This window comes from Loxodonta africana, chromosome 9 (genome assembly GCF_030014295.1).
Source record: "Loxodonta africana isolate mLoxAfr1 chromosome 9, mLoxAfr1.hap2, whole genome shotgun sequence".
NCBI lineage: Eukaryota > Metazoa > Chordata > Mammalia > Proboscidea > Elephantidae > Loxodonta > Loxodonta africana.
The window spans coordinates 29,014,332-29,032,753 of record NC_087350.1 but is presented as its reverse complement, the minus strand read 5'-3'; the positions used below and the strand labels follow the sequence as shown (position 1 = coordinate 29,032,753).

Below are 18,422 nucleotides of genomic sequence, written 5' to 3'. Positions count from 1 at the left end.
TCTTTGTGTTTTTCTTCTTTTTTATTCTGATGAGTAGGTTTGTTAATTTTCTTTGTGGCTACTTTTAAATTAAGTTTGAACCAGTCTTTTATTATTTGATATTGCCTTGACTCCCTCTCCATTTGAAAGTTCTATAGCTATACCACTTATTCCCCCTTTTTATTGTTCTGACATTGTTGTCACTTACAGATTGACATCTCTGGCTCCATGTTGTAAATCTTTTAGCTTTATTGTATCCTTGAGAGTTCATTACCTAGCATGGTATCTGGCTGATGCTGTCCTGTGTCCTAAAGTCAGATTGTTGTCTGATATTGCTGGTTCTCTAATTGAAGGACTCCCTTTATTATTTCTTATAAATTTTTATGAATTTTTTTTTTTAATTCACTTCATTTCTGTTTATTTGGAAATGTCCTAATTTCATCATCATATTTGAGAGAGAGTTTTGCAGGAAATATTACTCTTGGTTTTCAGTGTTTTTTATTTCAATGTGTTATATATGTTATCCCATTGCCTTCTTGCCTGAATAGTTTCTGCCAAATAACCACAGCTTAGTCTTATTGTTTCTCCTTTGTAAGTAAATTTATTTTTTCTTGAGCTGCTTTCAGAATCCTTTGTCTTTGGTTTTGTCAGGTGTGATTATGATATGTCTTGGTGACTTTCTTTTGGGATCTTTCCTATATGCAGTTTGTTGAGCTTCTTGGATGGTCACCTTTTCATCTTTCATGGTGTTTGGGAAGTTTTCTGTCAACCAATCTTCAACAATCTTCTCTGTGTTTTCTTTTTTCTCCCCCTGTTCTGGAACTCCAATCGCATGCAAAATTTTGCTCTTGACTGTGTCCCATATCATATAATTCTTAGGTTTTCTTCATTCTTTCTCTGATTTTTTTCTCAAACAAAGTGGCATCTATGCATTTGCTTTCAATCTCACTGATTCTGTTTTCCACTGTTTCAAATTTACTCCTAAGACCTTTTATTGAGTTGTCTATTTCTGAAATTTTATTGTTTATCTTTTGAATTTCTAGCTGTTGTTTTTGTATGAGTTCTAATTATTTATTTTGATGTTTTGTTCTTAATTTTTTCCTGAATTCTTCTATTGCTTTTTCTATGTTTTCCTTGATTTTTGCTATGTTTTCATTGTTTATGACTGTGTTTTCCATGATTTGCCTTTTTTCATTGGTTTTGCCTGTGTTTTCCTTGATCTCTGTCTCCTAATCTCTTGTAGAGCCCTATATATTAGTCATTTGAATTCATATCAGGTAGCTCCAATACCTTTTCCTCTGCCAGAAGGTTATCTGATTCTTTTTTTTGTTCACTTGCTGAAGTCATCTTGTCCTGCTTTTTTGTATATTTTGATATTGTCTGCTATCTCTGAGACATTAAGGTGTTATTTTCTTTATTGATTGTATGTTCATTTGTTTCGTTCTACTTTTTTTTTGTTGTTTGTTTTGATATGCCAGGGCAAGCAGACCAGGTGTGTTTTACTGCTTCCTTGTCTGTGGGCATGCTAGCTTTCATCGCCTTGTGCAGGTGGGCAGGGCAGCTGCAGGCAGGGCAATCTCACTTTACTGTACACTAGTTTGGTGAGATGGCTGAGGATGTACTGGGCTGGTGCTGTTGTGCTCCTGAAGTTGATCTAGCAGTGTGGGAGCATTCAAAGTCCCTTGGCAGATGGGCTGAGGTGTTGTACAAGGAGAGGTACTGAATTGCCTCCCACTGTTCATCAGCTGGTTGAGTGGTGAGAGGCCCTATGCAGCAGTGGGTTTGTGTGCCAGATGTGCTCTAGCTGTGGTGATGCAACAGGGAACATCAGGAAGGAGAGAGGAGGTAGTGTATGGTGCAGAATGGTGAATGGTGGGAAAGCATGTTTCTCTGGTTACTTGGTGGTCTATCTCCTGTTAGGAGCTCTGTGAAGTTGCCTTCCCATACTCCTTATCCAGGGTCATTGCTACCTGTGTTTCAAGGTGGCCATGCTGGGCCATATTAGTTGGCAGAGGACTTCCACTCCATAACACTTATCATTCTCTTTATTTCTTTAGTTTCTTCTTCCATTAAGTGTTTGATCTAGTTCTTTACCTCTTCTTTTGATGCTCAGGGTTCCGGGATTGATGTTTGTATCTGTTTTATATAGTGTTTCAGGTCTTTGATGCATGTTGCATGAGTCTAGGGCACTATGATGGCTCCACCTAATAGCTAGAATTTTGTTGACAATTTTTTCATCTATATTCTTAAGAGGTATTGGACTGCAATTTTCTTTTTTGTGGTATCTTTGCCTGGCTTTAATATCAGGGTTATGCTGATTCATGGAATGAATTTCAGAGTATTCTTTCCTTTTCTATGCTCTGAAATAGTTTGAGAAATATTGGTGTAAACTCTTCTTTGAATGTTTGGTAGAATTCTCCAGTGAAGCTGTCCAGGCCAGTGACTTTGGGGGGGGGGGCAGGGGGAGGGGTTATGACCTCTTCAACCTTTTCTTTTGCTATGGATATGTTCAGTTTTCTACCTCAGTTTGTGTTAGTTTAGGTACCCAGTGTATTTCCAGAAATTTACACATTTCCTCATTTGGGGTCTATTCTATTCTATTCTCTTCAATGAGGTGCATTGAGCTTTCTGGATGAATCTCTTCTCATCTTTCATGATATTAAGGAAGATTTCTACCAGCAAATCTTGGACAATTCTCCCTGTGAGTGTGCCTAAGTGAAGGGACGAGCTCCGCTGGTCCTTGGGCCCCCAGCTCAGGAGCCAGGACAGTGGTGGATGCAACCAGACCATGATCGTGTGTGTGTGTAGGGGGTTCAATGGGTGGGATAGGGTGCACCATAAGTCAGTGGGCCTCCGGCACTGAGGGAAAGGAGTCATGGTGGATAAGGTGAGTGCATTTAGCATTTGCAGGGTTGGGAGCACTCCTGGCTGACTCTTGTCACAGGTGCAGAGTCGCTCCTGCTTGGCTGCACCAGGATATGGAGGCCACCACTGGGAATGTTGCTTGCTTTTTCTTAATGTGGTCACACTGTGCATGTTCAGCTGGTAGGGTGCCAACGATCCATAATTCTCCATGTCTGCTGTTTTTGTACAGTTTCTCCTTCTACTTGCACTTGGTCTGATTCTTCAGCCTTGCCTTTGATTCTCAGGGTTCCAAAGTTGCCTTCTATATCCAACTCACTTGTTTTCTCAGGTCTTTGCTGTAGGAGGGACATTATGACGCATCTGACTATGCTGCCATCTTGGACCATCTCTGCAAATAGAAGAATTCAATAAAAATAATAACAAATTATTTAATTAGGACACAAAAAAACAGTAGGACTGATAAATTCAAGAAATTGTCAATGAGAAAAAAAGGTAAAATGCATAAACGGCTGTGAAATTTCAAGTATATAAAGAATAAAATACAAATGTGTAGTGTCAAAAGGAAATACCTACAAATAAGAGAAATTAGAAGTAATTGAAAGGGAATCATTGGCTCAAATTAAAAAGAATAATTTAAAAATGTAGTTTTTTAAATGAAATTATGTTACTGAAATACTAAAATAGACCAGAGAAAATAGAAGAAAAAAAAAAAAAAACTAGCCAGCATAACTAAAAAAATGGAAGAAATTTAAAATAGTATCAAGGCACTATACAACAATAGCACTAACCCCACATTGGTAACTCTGTTATACTTGGAGGGAAGAGATTATTTTAATGATATTTTAACAATCTCCTGGCATATAAACTGGAGAGTTTTAAAACTCTTCTTACAGAAAAAAAAAAAAGTGAAAGTCAAACTAGTTTTTAGTGATTTAAATTTAAGAAATATTTGCAAATAAAATGCAATGATCTTTGGAGAAATAATACAAATTGACAAGTGAGTTTTATTTCAGGATTCAAATGTTGGTCCAGTATTAGTAAGACTATTAATGTAATTGACCATGTAGTAGATCAAACGAAAAAAAAAATGTAGTTCTCACCAAAAAAGAAATTTAATAAAACTGAACACACATTATGCATAAAAATACACATTGAATACAAATTACACACAAATAGAATAGGTACGTACTGTCTTAGCATGTTAAAATATACATATTTATTTCAAATCCAAAGCCAATATTTTGCCCAATGGTAAAACAAGGGGAAAATTTTCATTAAAATCGGGAACAAGAGAAGAAAATATACTAACATCAATGCTATTTAACATTCTTCTAGAACTAGTCATCAAGATAAATAGTATATTATGATTATAGATAAAGACAAAATTACAACCTTCACAAATTATGTGACTTTGTGTACTTCATTTTAATCATCAGTAAAATAATAGCATTGACCTCATTGAGTTCTTATGAGGATTGAGTTTATAAATTATAGTACTTGAAAAAGTGCCTGGATAATACACATTAGTATAAGTTTCTTCTTCCTCATCTTCTTTTTCTTCTTTATTATTATTTTTGTTATTATATGATTTTTCATAAAAACCCCAAGAGAATCAAGTGAAAAAATTAAAAATTTCCAAAAAAAATTGTAGAAATAATAAGCAAGTTCAGTAAAATGACAGGTCTTGAAATTAATACACAAAAATCAATACCTTCCTCACATGTAGACAATATGAAATCTAAAAAAAACCTAATGAAATAAAAAATCGATTTTATTTACAAAAGCAAGAAAAAAATAATATAACTAGGAGTGAAATTTATAAGAAATCACAAGACTTACATAAAGGAAGATAGATCATGAGGTATTTCTTCCTTGTCTTAGTTTGGAAGCCATGCTGAAACCTGTCCACAATGGGTGACCCTGCTAGTATTTGAAATACTGGCAGCATACCTTCCAGCATCACAGCGTCATGCCCACCACCACAGAGCAACAAGCTGACAGACAACTTGTGGAAAGAATCGGAGACAAAATTAAAGCTTCGAGTTGCAACATTAAAGGAGTCTATGAACAAAAAAAGGGGTCCTGGTGGTATAGTGGTTAAAGAGCTCAGTTTCTAACAGACAGGTTAGTGGTTTGAACTCACCATCTGCTCCAAGGGATAAAGACGTTGCAGTCTGTTCCCGTAAAGATTACAGTCTTGGAAACCCTATGAGGCAGTTATAGTCTGTCCTATAGGGTTGCTCTGAGTCAGAATCAACTTGACAGCATAGGAATTGATTTCTTTTTTTAAAAGGGGAAAAAATTGAAAGACACAGGAAGCATCAAAAGAAGAAATATAGAATAACCATACCAGAGAGAATTGGTCAATGTTCAGCCATCTCAGGAGGGAGCATACAATCAAGAACTGATAGTGCTGAAGAAAGAAGTCCAAGTTGCACCGAAGGCATTGGTGAAAAACAAGGTTCCAGGATTGAAGGAATATCAATTGAGATGTTTCAACAAATGGATTCAATGCTAGAAGTGCTCACTTGTCTGTGCCAAAAAATTTGGAAGATAGCTACCTGAGAAACTGACTGGAAGAAATGTATATATGTGCTCATTCCAAAGAAAGGTGATCCAGTGGAATTCAGAAATTATGGAACAATATCATTTAGACCACATTCAAGTAAAAATTTTCTGAAGATAACTCAAAAATGGTTTCAGCAGTTATCAGCAGGGAATAGCTAGAAATTCAAGCCAGATTCAGCAGAGGACATGGAATGAGGGATATGACTGCAGATGTCTGATAATCTCAGCTGAAAAGAGAGAATACCAGAAAAATGTTTACCTGTGTATTATTGATTACATAAAGGTACTCAACTGTGTGAATCCTATCAATTTATGGATAATATTGTAAAGAATGAGAATTTCAGAACACTTAACTGTGCTCATGTGGAACCCATAAGTAGACCAGAGGCAGTCATTTGAACAGAACAAGGGGATACTGGTCAGTATAAAATCAGGAAATGTGTGCATGAGGGTTTTATCATTTTACCATACTTATTCAGTCTGTAGACTGAGCAAATAATCTGAGAAGTTAGACTATATGAGGAAGAACACGGCATCAGTATTGTAGGAAGACTCATTAACAAATTGCAATATGCAGATAACACAACCTTGCTTGCTGAAAGTGAAAATGTATTGAAGCACTTAATGATGGAGATCGAAGACTACAGCCTCCAGTATGGATTACACCTCAATATAAAGAAAAAAAAAAAAAAAAAAACCCTCTCAACTGGACCAATAAACAGCATCAGGATAAATGGAGAAAATATTGAAGTTGTCAAAGATTTCATTTTATTTGGATCCAAATCTACTGCAAAAGACCTCTTTATCTTTGTTGTTGTTGTTTTAAATTTGTTTTTAGGTGAAAGTTTACAGTGCAAATTAATTTTTCATTGAAAGTTTATACACAAATTGTTTTGTGACATTGGCTGAAATCCCTGCAATATGTCAGCATTCTCCCTGTTTTCCTTGACGGTCTGGGTTCCCTGGATCCATTTGACCAGTTTTCCTGTCCCCTACTGCCTCTATGGGGCAGTTCTACTCTGTCCTATAGGGTCGCTATGAGTTGCAATTGACTCAACGGCACTGGGTACTGGGTTACTGCCGTCTCATTTCTGCTTTTGTGCAGGTGTTGCCCATGTGGCCTTGTACATGTGATTGAACTAAGAAGCTCGTTCCTCCTGTGTATTATTGTTTGTTTTATAGGCCTATATAATATACAGCTGAGAGGTGGACTTCAGGAGTTGCATCAATTCTAAGTTAGCAGGGCGTCTCAGGGCCATTGTATCAAGGGTTTCTCCAATCTCTCTCAGAGCAGCGAGTCTGATCTTTTTGTGTGAATTTGAATTTTGTTCTACATTTTTCTCTGGCTTGGTCCAAGACCCGTTATTGTGATTCTTGTCAGAGTGGTTGGTGGTGGTAGCCAGGCATCATCTAGTTCTTCTGGGCTAGACTATGGTTCTTGTGGTCCATTAGTCTTTTGGATTGATATTTTCCTAGTGACTTTGGTTTTCTTCATTCGCTTTTGCTCTGGATGTGATGAGACCGAAAGATGTATCTTAGATATCCCCTCTCAAGTTTTTAAGACCCCAGATACTGTTCACTGAGGTAGGTTGTAGAGCACTTTCTCTATAAACTATGTTATACTAATTGATCTAGGTGTCCCACGAGACCATGGTCCTCAGCCCTCAGTCCCAGCAACTCCATCTCTCAAGGTATTTGGATGTGTCTAGGAACCTTCTATGACTTTGACTTGGTCAAGTTATGCCATAGTTCTCTATATTGTGGCTTGTCTTTCCCTTCACCAAAGTTAACTTGTCCACTATTTAGTTTGTGATTTTCCCTTTCCATCCCTTCCCTCCCTCATAACCATCAGAGATTGTTTTTATCTGCCTGTAAATCTTTTCTTCAGTTTTTATACAATATTTTATACAATATTTATCCTTTTGTGATTGACTTATTTCGCTCAGCATAAAGCCCTCCAGATTAATCCATGTTGTGAGATGTTTTGCAGATTCATCATTGTTCTTTATTGTTGTTTAGTATTCCATTGTGTGTATATACCTTAATTTGTTTATCTATTAATCTCACTCAGACAGAACTAGGGGCTACTGGTTGGTTTAAAGTCAGGAAATCATGCATCATCGCTGTATCTGTCACCATACCTGTTCAACCTGTATGCTAAGCAAATAATCCAAGAAGTTGGTTATAAGGAGGAGAAGGGGACATCAGGATTAGAGGAAGACTCCTTAACAGCCTGTGTTATGCAGATGACACAACCTTGCTTGCTGAAAGTGAGGAGGACTTGAAGCACTTACTGATGAAGATTAAAGACTACAGTCTTCAGTATGGACTGCACCTCAACATAAAGAAAACAAAAATCCTCATAATTGGGCCAATAAGCAACATATTAATAAACAGAGAAAGGACTGAAGTTGTCAAGGATCTTGTTTACTTGTATCCACAATCAACACCATGGAAGCCCTAGTGAAGAAATTTAGTTATGCATTCCATTGGGCAAGTGTGCTGCAAAAGACCTCTGTAAAGATTTGAAAAGTAAAGATGTCATCTTGAAGACTAAAGTGCACCTGACCCAAGCCATGGTGTTTTCAATCACCTCATATGCATGTGAAAAGCTGGACGATGAAGAGATGAAGAAGGAAGACCAAAGAAGAATTAATGCCTTTGAATTATGGTGTCGGCAAAGAATATTGAATACACCATGGACTGCCAAAAGAAGGAACAAATCTGTCTTAGAAGAAGTACAACCAGAATGCTCCTTAGAAGCAAGAATGGTGAGACTACGTCTTACACACTTTGGACACGTTGCCAGGAGGGATCAGTCCTTGGAGAGAGACATCATGCTTGGTAGAGAGTCAGTGAAGAAGGAGAAGACCCTCTACGAGATAGGTGGACACAGTAACAGCAACAACGGACAGTAACAATGATTGTCAGGATAGCTCAGAATTGGGCAGCATTTCGTTCTGTTGTACATAGGGTCACTATGTGTGGGAACCAACTGGATGGCACCTAACAACAACAACAATTCATTTGCCGATGGGCACTTAAGTTGTTGCCATTTTTTGCTATTGTAAAAAATGCTGCAATGAGCATGGATGTGATGGCTCTTATTTCTCTAGGATATATTCCTAGGAATGGAATTGTCGGTTGTTTTTTATGGTATTCATAGTTCTAGCTTTTTAAGAAAGCACCATATCGTTTTCCAAAATAATTGTACCATTGTGCATTCCCACCAGCAGCACATAAGAGTTCCAATCATCCTGCAGCCTCTCCAACATTTGTCATTTTCTGCATTTTTTTTTTTATTCATGCCAGTAATGTAGGAGTGAGATGGTATCTCATTGTAGTTTTGATTTGCATTTTCTAACGGCTAATGATTATGAACATTTCCTAGTGTGTCTGTTAGCTGCCTGAATGTCTCCCTAGGTGAAGTGCCTGTTCATATTCTTTGCCCATTTTTTAATTGGATTAGTTGTCTTTTTGTTCTTGAGGTGTTAAAGTTTTCTAGAAATTTTAGATATTAAATCTTTGATGGGTATGTTGTGCCAAAATTTTTTCCTAGTCTGTAGGTTCTCTTTTAACTGTTTTGGTGAATATTTTTGATGAATATAAAAGTTTAATATTTAGGATCTCTCACTTACCTATTCTTCTGGTGTTTGTGCATTGTAAGTTATGGTTTGTATTGTGTTTATGCCATATATTAGGGCCCTGAGCACTCTCTTTATTTTTTCTTTAATGATCTTTATCATTTTAGGATTTATATTTAGGTCTTTGATCCATTTTGAGTTAATTTTTGTATATGGTGTGAGGTATGAGTCCTGTTTCATTTTTTTTACAGATGGATATTCAGTTTTGTTAGCCCTATTTGTGCAAAAGACTGCCTTTACCTTATTTATTGGACTTTGGTCTTCGTCAAAGATCAGCTTGACCACAGGTGGGTGGATTTACATCTAAATTCTTGATTCTGTTCCACTGGTCTATGTGTCTGTTGTTGTACCAGTGCCAGGCTATCTTGACTACCGTGGCTGTATAGTAGGTTCTGAGATCAGGCAGTATGAGGCCTCCCACTTTGTTTTTTTTCTTCAATAATGTTTTGTTTATCTGGGGCCTCTTTCCTTTCTATATAAAGTTGGTGATAAGTTTTTCCATCTCATTAAAGAATATGGTTAGCATTTGGATTGGGGTTGCAATGTATCTGTACATCACTTTGGGTAGGATTGACATTTTCACAGTGTTGAGTCTACCTATCCAGGTGCATGATATGTTTTTCATTTATGTAGGTCTCTTGGTTTCCTGCAATAGTGGTTTGTAGTTTTCTTTCTATAGGCCTTTTATGTCCCTGGTTAGATTTATTCCTGAGTATTTTATCTTTTTAGGGGCTATTACAAATAATATTGTTTCCCTGATGCCCTTCTCAAAGTTTTCTTTGTTGGTGTATAGGAATCCAGCTGATTTTATATGTTGATTTGGTAACCTGTTACTCTGCTGAATCTTTCTATTAGTTCCAGCAGTTTTCTTGCGGAATCTTTGGAGTTCTCTATGTATAGGATCGTATCATTTTTGAATAGGGATAGCTTTACTTCTTCATTTCCAATTTGGATACCTTTTATTTCTTTTTCTTGCCTTATTGCTTTAGGCAGGACTTCCAGCACAATGTTAAATAGGAGTGGTGATACAGGGCATCCTTGTCTTCTTACTGTTCTCAGGGGGAGTGGTTTCAGTCTCCCTCCATTGAGAATGATGATGGTTGTTGGTTTCGTATAGAAGCCCTTTATTATGTTGAGGAATTACAGTTCCATTCCTATTTTATTGAGAATTTTTATCAAGAATGGGTACTGGACTTTATCAATGCCTTTTCTGCATCAAGTGAGATAATCATGAGATTTCTTTTTTTATGGTTTATTTATATAGTGGATTACATTGATTGATTTTCTTATGTTGAATAATCCTTGCATACCTGGTATGAATCCATCTTGGTCAGGTGTATTTTTTTTTTTTATGGTGCTGAGTTCTACTGCCTAGACTTTTGTAGAGAATTTTTGTATCTCTATTCATGAGAGATATTGGTCTGTAATTTTCTTTTTTTGTGATATCTTTGTCTGGCATTTGCATCAGGGTTATGCTGGCTTCAAAGAAAGAATTCACAAGTGTTCTTTACTTTTCTATGCCTTGAAATAGTTTGAATAGTACTGGTGTGAGCTGTTTTCTGAATATTTGGTAGAATTCTCCAATGAAACTGTCTGGACCTGGGCTTTTGTTGTTAAGAGTTTTGTTTTTTGTTTTTTTTTTTAAATTACTTCTTCAACCTCTTCTCTTCTTATGGGTCTGTACAGATTTCCTATTGCACTTTGTGCTAATTTAGGTAGGTAGAATGTTTCTAGAAATTTTTGCGTTTCCTCTAGGTTCTCAAGTTTCTTGGAGTACAATTTTTTTGTAGAGTTCTGTTATGATCATTTTTATTTCAATTGGATCTGTTGTAATATTCCCCATCTCATTTCTTATTTGGGTTATTTGTTTCTTCTCCTGTTTTTCTTTTGCCAGTTTGGTCAATGATTTTTTTATTTTGTTGATCTTTTCAAAGAGCCAACTTTTGGTCTTGTTGATCCTTTCTGTTAATTTTTTGTTGTTTATTTCTGCTCTAATCTTTATTATTTCCTTTCTTCTGGTGGCTGTGGGCTTCTAATTCTCTTCTTTATTTGTTCTAGTTGTAGGGCTAATATTTTGACTTTGGCCCCTCGTAACTAAAAATTACTTGTAATTAGAAAGCAAAAGTTGGAAACAAAAAAGAATCAGTAGTTGGTAAATATGGCCTTGGTAATCGAAATGATGCTGGAGATCTCATGATAGAATTTTGCAAAACCAATGACACACTGCTTATGAAAATGAAATCCAGCTGCTTTGCAAGATAGTCTGGTAGTTCTTCAAAACTTTAAACAGAGTTATTATTATATGACCCAACAATTCCACTTTTAGGTATATATCCAAGATAAATAAAAGCATGTGCCCACACAAAAACCTGTACGTGAATATTCATAACAGCATTTTTCATAATAACCACAAAGTGGAAACAACCCAAATGTCCATCAACTGGTGAATGGTGAATGGATAAATAAATTGTGGTATATCCACATAACGGAAAGTTTTTTGTTTTTTTTTTTTTGGCCATAATAAAAGGAATTAAGTACTGATACATGCTACAACATAGCTGAAACTTCAAAAACATTATGCTCACAGAAACGAGGCATTCACAAATCGTAGCATGTTATATAATTCCATATATATAAGTGTGTATATATATATATATTACATATATATATATATACACACATATATATAGTCCAAAGAATGCAAATTTACAGATACAAAAAGTAGATTAGTGATTGCCAAGGGATAGGGCAGCTTGGAGGTGGGAATGGGGAGCAACTGCTCATGGTTATGGTGTTTCTTTTGGAAGTAATGAAAATGTTCTAAAATTGTGATGATGGTTACATACAATAAAAACCATTGAATTACACACTTCAAATGGGTGAATTGTATGGTATGGTAATTAAATCTTAATAAAACTTCTGAAAAAAGGTAAGTTGTGGAAGGCTATATATAGATGGAACTATTTTTGTGAATCACCTGCTCAAACATACATGTTTGTTTTTATGCATAGAAAAAAAATTGGAACAATGCATGTTCCCCCACTCCCCCAAATAAAGAGACTTTGTGTCTAAGATGAATAAGAAAACACTTATTTGTACTGTTTGATATTTTACAGTCATTTTAATAAATAATAAGTTAATTTTTTTTTCCAAAAAGGAAATATAGAAGAAAAACCTACTGAAATTCACAGGGCCTGAAGCTGACACAGCTTGATGGGGGCCACAGCATAGGTAGGTATAGACTCCAATTCAGATGAACATCACAGAAACTATAACATAAACTCCCAAAACAACAGATTGTGTTTTTATGTTTAGTAGGTTTCTGATAATCTTTTTTCACTCATGAGGTTATTTTCACTACCACTGGAAAAATGTTTGTTTTAACTCTTGTATATAACTACCTTGATTAGAAATCAGGAAAACTAAATTCTAGATATTATGGAAAATAACGTGTAAATATGATTGCTAGCTCTTTCTGGCTTTTTTGACTCTAGTTTATTTTCCATGTTCAATATGTTTTATGTACCATTTTACAACCAAGAAATTATTTCTATTTCTGTGAATCAAAACCCAAACCATTCTTTAGCATTATGTTCATCTAGAAGAAGAACATGGGAAGACCTACAAAATTTCCCCTAACCAGCTGTGGAGCTTAAATACATTACTTAATCACTTTGGTGCATGTATAGTTTATTTCATATAAAAATAATGACAGATAAGATGTTTCCTGGAGTTCTATTGAGAGCTACATTTTCTCTGATTTGCAGCCATATTACCCTCTTCAAAGAAAGCTCTGATGCTTCCTTATTTCCAATAACATAACACGTAATTTCATCTGTTGGTGTTGCAAAGCCTTCCGCCATATTGCCCACATTCTAAAATATTGTTACTCCTCAAACCAATCCTTCAACTCTTCTGAGTCTGTTTTATTTTTCCTTTCAAAAATTTACATTTATCGAGGTATAATTTACATACAATAAAACTTATTCGTTTTAAATCCACAGTTTAATGAAGTTTTGACACATGCTCGCAGTTGTGTAACCACCGCGACAACTGAGCTATAGCACATTTCCATTATCACAAAAAGTTATCTTGTGCACTTTGAGGTCAAAACCCTCCTTCCAGATCCCTAGCCCCTACCAACCACGGAGCTGCTTTTTGTTCCTACTTGTCTTCTGCAGAATTTCATATAAATGCAGTTGTACAGTATGTAGCCTTTTTTGTCTGGCTTCTTTTTTCCAGCATAATGTTTTTGAAATTCATCCATGTTATTGCCTATTTCTGTAGTTTATTCCTTTTTATTACTGATAACAGTTAACTGACATCTGAGTAATTCCACTTCAGAGTATACTAAACAAAGCTGCTATAAACATTTATGTATTCGTATATACATTTTATGGACATGTTTTTATTTCTCTTGGGCACATCTCTAGTAGTGGGAACTGTCATATAGTAAAAGTATGTTCATCTTTACATAAAATTGCCAAATTGTTTTCCAAAGTGTCTGTTCCATTTTGCATATTCACCAAAAGTGTGTAAGAATTCCAATAGCTCCACATCCATATCCACACTAGCATGTAGTCTTGTCTCTCTTTTTTTTTTTTTTTAATCATCTAATTAGGTGTAAAGTGACGTTTCACTGTAGTTTTTAATTTGCATTTCCTTAATGACTCAAGGGGGCCCTGGTGATACAGTGGTTAAGCGTTTGGTTGCTAGCCAAAAGGTGGCAGTTCAAATCCCATAGCTACTTCTTAGAAACTCTATGTGGCAGTTCTATTCTGTTCTATAGGGTTGCTATGAGTCAGAATCAACTTGACAGCAATGAGTTGTTGTTGTTGTTTTGTTTAAATGACTCAAGATGTTAAACACCATTTTATGTACTTATTGGCCACCAATACCTCTTCTATGGTGAAATGTCTGTTCAAATCTTTTGTACATTTTTAGTCTGATTATCTTATTATTGAGTTGTACATTGTTAGAGTTCTTTATATATTGTGGATATAGAAGTGCTTTATCAGATGTTTGTTAGAAAATATTTTCTAATAGTCTCTGGACTGGCTTTTGTTGTTTTTGTTGTTCTTTACGTGTAGAAGTTATTAACGTGTAGAAGTAATTAAGTGAACCAAATTTCGTACTTGTTAAAGAAGTGTCTTACTACTTCTAATTTGCAGAAATAGAGGATAGATTTTTTTCAAGAGCTTTTACTCTATCTACTGGGATGATCATTTGTGGTTTATTTTTCTGTTTTCATGTCTATATGATGAATTACAATTATTGCTTTTCAAACGTTGAACCAACATTTCATTCCTGGCATAAACCCTACTTGATCATGTTGTAATACCCTATTTTCATATTGCCAGGTTTGATTTACTAATATTTCTAAGGAATTTTATATCCATGTTTGTGTAACTTTCTTATTGCTGCTGTAACAAATTATCACAAGCTTAGTGGCTGAAAACCAAAATTTATTATCTTACACTTATGGAGGTCAGAAGGCAGAAGTATGACTTACTGGTCTAAAATAGGGGCGCTGGTTAAGACCTTGTCTGCTAACTGAGAGTTGGCAGCTCAAACCCAACAGCCACTCCTTGGAAACATTATGGGACAGCTCTAATCTGTCCTGTAGGGTCTCTGTGAGCTGAAATTGACTCAGTGGCAATGCGTTTGGATTTTTTTTTTTTTTTTTGGCTTTATTTTTGGAGGTGGCTAAAATAAAGGTGTGGGCAGGACTGCATTCCTTCTGGAGGCTCAAGGAGAGACTCTGTTTCCTTTCCTTTCCAGCTTCTGTTGGTGTATGTTTTCCAGCTTTTTTTTTACTGGATTCTATAATTGTAGCTACTATTAAGCTACTTTTTAATCATTCAAGGCATGTGGGTCATCTATGATTCTTGTTGTATTGACTGCTGTACCTCTTGAAAACAGTTTATTTTTCCTTGCTTTTTTGTGTGTCTTATAATTCCTTTCTAACAGTGGGGTTTTGGGTAACATGTATCTTGATAAAAGACATCTATACCCCACAATATATAAAGAACTCTTGCAACTCAATAATAATAAGTTAATCCAATTAAAAAGTGGACAAAAGATTTGAACAGATATTTCACCATAGAAGAGATACAGAGGACAAATAAGTATATGAAAAGATGTTTAACATCTTGAATCATTATAGAAGTTCAAATTAAAATTATAATTCCTTATTAAATTATGGATATTATAACAATAGATACTGCGGGAAATAATTTTTACATCTGGACATGAGCATACCTCCTCTCTGCCAGGCTGTTAAGATGGAGTTGTTGGGTGGATCTTGTTAGAAGTTGAGCTAGGTGAACTATGTATGTGTTTTGATGTTAGTACTATTACTCTCAGTGCACCATACTCTTCAAATTCCTTCAGTGCTTGCCTCCCATTAAAATACTTAATATGGGCTCTGGTGTATTGGAGCGTTTTTCTCTGAGTTCCTGCTCCACTCTCATCTTTTAGCAGTCTTTGTACAATTGTGCAACAGAGAGATTCTCTTTCCATGCTCTTGTCCTCCAAAGGTCAATAAATTTTCTGTAAAAGGGCAAGGAGTAAATAATTTGGTTTTGAAGGCTAAATATGGTCTCTGTTCCATGTTCTTCTTTGTTTTTATTTTACCATATTTAAAAAAGTTTACAAGTGATCCCTAGCTCACAGGTTTACAGAAACAGTCTGCTGGGTGGAAGCAGTCCACAAGCCTAGTTTGCCAAGTCCTGCTCTCACTGCTTCCCCAGCAGTAGTCAGTGCTAGGCTTACGGTGAGAACTAGATAACTTCTCTGTTTTCTTATTCTAGATTTAATATTAGGCAGGACCTTGAGCCTGGGCCCTTGGAGTGAGGTTTTCTAGTGTTCTTACCTCTATTCCCCAAGGCAAACAAATGTTACATGTATTTCTAAAGGGTTTAGGGCAGGAGAGAGTTTTGATTACTTCCCTTACCATTAGAAATTTTGCTTTTCTTGCCCCTCCCCCAGAAGTAAAAGCAATAGATTTTTGTTTGATTTCTGGGGGCAAGAAGTAGGCTTTCTATCCCTCCTCAAAAAGCAGAGGGGTTTTGCTCGTCACCCCACCCCCAAGCTACCAAGGCTCTGAGGATAATAGGATTTTCTGCTTGTTACCCAGAGGCTTAAGTCTTTTATTTTTTACAAGATGAAGACTCTGAGAAGTGAGTGATGTATTATATACTTCTGCCCCATGGGCTGTCATCACTTTTTGGATGGATGTGTCACTGAGGGGATTCTTTCCTGTCTCCTGCTCTGCCTCTAATATTTCTTAAGGGCACGTGGTGGAGGCCCTTGAAGTAGAGCTTGTGAGTGAATGTGCTTGGAACTGCCAGATGTTTCAAAATAATATGCTAGCCTACACTTAGCCTTAAAAATTCATTAATATTTTAATTGGTTTCTTCTCAGTCACCTCTATGACAGCTACCTCTTCCTCTTCTGCTCTTTCAAATGTAAAACGGGTTGTGCTTCCCATCTTTCCTCAGAGGGCTGTCCTTCTTTGGATTTTGGTCCCTTTCATTGCTTTCTGACTTCAGGTATTGGATGGGCTAAAAAGTTACAATGTCTTAGATTACCTGGTTCTCTTTCATTGTTAGGTAGGGTATGAGAGGCTTTCTGTTGTGGCTTTTTACATCCTAAACCAAAATACCCATATTGCTCCCCACTCATCGGAGAATAACTCAGTAAATATTTAATGGTGGATTCATAATTTAAGAACTCACAGACTCTTACCCCTTGTTTCTTTACCTTCCTCTAATTCATATTTTTATTGTTCTGCTGTATCATGATCTATTTAACATATAAACCCATTATGAAAAGACACTGTCTAGCTTTTTTAATGTACATAGATTATGGCTTTTTTGAATATTTGTCATCCCATTCACCCAGGGAGAATAACAACTAACTAAAATTGAACAGTAAAAAATCTCAGTTATATTTGCTTTATGACTAAGCAGCTTCTGGGGGAAAGATGATAACGTGGTAATTTGTTTAATGGAGGTACAAACACTTTATTCTTTTTACACATCCTGATTACAATAGTGATGTTGAAAAATAATTCAGCATATTACTTAATAAACCAAACATCAAACCTAAACCCATTGTCCTCGAGTCTATTCTGACTCAGAGCAACCCCATATGACAAAATAGAACTAACCCCACAGGGTTTCCAAAGAGTGGCTGGTGGATTTGAATTGCTGAGTGTTTGGTTAGCAGCCGAGCCCTTAACCACTGTGCCATCCGTAGTTGTTATTTGTTATTATCCATTTTCTTCACAAAGATTTACTTATTTTCTATGATGCACACTGCTAAATAATCTGAAAAAAGGATTAGAAAATTACAGCTCAAATCTTCCCTACAACTTATTTTTGTACAGCTTGCAAGCTAAGAATGGTTTTTACATTTTTAAAGGCTTGTAGGAAAATGAAGAATTTGGGACAGAGACTGCCTGTGACCTACAAAACCTAACTCATTGGCTGTGAATCCCTCTATAGAAAATGTGTACTGTACCTGAAGTATACAAAACTAGGTAACATACTGCCCCTTTCACCCTGGGAAAACAAAGCAGGCATATACGTAAGTAAAATGTGAATTAGAGAGTAATGTGCCATGTGAAAACTATCAAATAGCATTCTATAGAAAAATAGAAGAGAGAACAATTGGTTTCAGTCAGAGGGATCAAGGGAGCATCTTTGGTTTAATGGCACCTTAGTAAAACCAAAACCCACTGCCTTCAAGTCAATTCCAACTCATAGTGACACTATAGGACACAGTAGAATTTTCCCATAGGGTATCTAAGGCTGTAAATCTTTATGAAAGCAGACTGGATCATCTTTCTCCCATGGACCCCCTGGTGGATTTGAACAACAAAACTTTGGTTAGCAGCTGAGGGCTTTAACAACTGCACCCTCAGTCATTCCAAAACCAAACCCATTGCTGTCTAGTCAATTCCAACTCGTAGAGACCCTATGGTGCAGAGTAGAACCCCCATAGTGTTTCCAAGGAGCAACTGGTGGAATCGAACCACTGACCTTTGGGTTAGCAGCCATGGTTCTTAACTACTACGCCACCAGGGTTTTTCCCTAGCCCTGTCTAAATAAGATTCATTTCAAATAAGATTTATTTTCAAGTATTTTTAGACTTTTACTTGGTAAAAGATGTCTCAGAAATCCATATTTCTGTACATGAAGCCTATGAAAATATCTGTAGTCTAACCTTTACTTGGGGGCAGTGGTGGCTTGCTTTCAATGTAAGAGAGCTGAGTTTGATTCCCGGCCAGTGCATCTCATGCACAGCCACCACCCATCTGTTTTTGGAGGCTCATGCTACAATGCTGAACAGGTTTCAGTG

General features: G+C 36.3%; 1 pseudogene; it reads right to left on the bottom strand.

The window, feature by feature from the left end:
- The window catches only part of LOC100655818 (actin-related protein 2/3 complex subunit 1A-like), a 119,914-nt pseudogene extending 106,995 nt beyond the window's left edge, over nucleotides 1-12,919 (bottom strand).
- Between the last annotated feature and the right edge of the window lie 5,503 nt (nucleotides 12,920-18,422).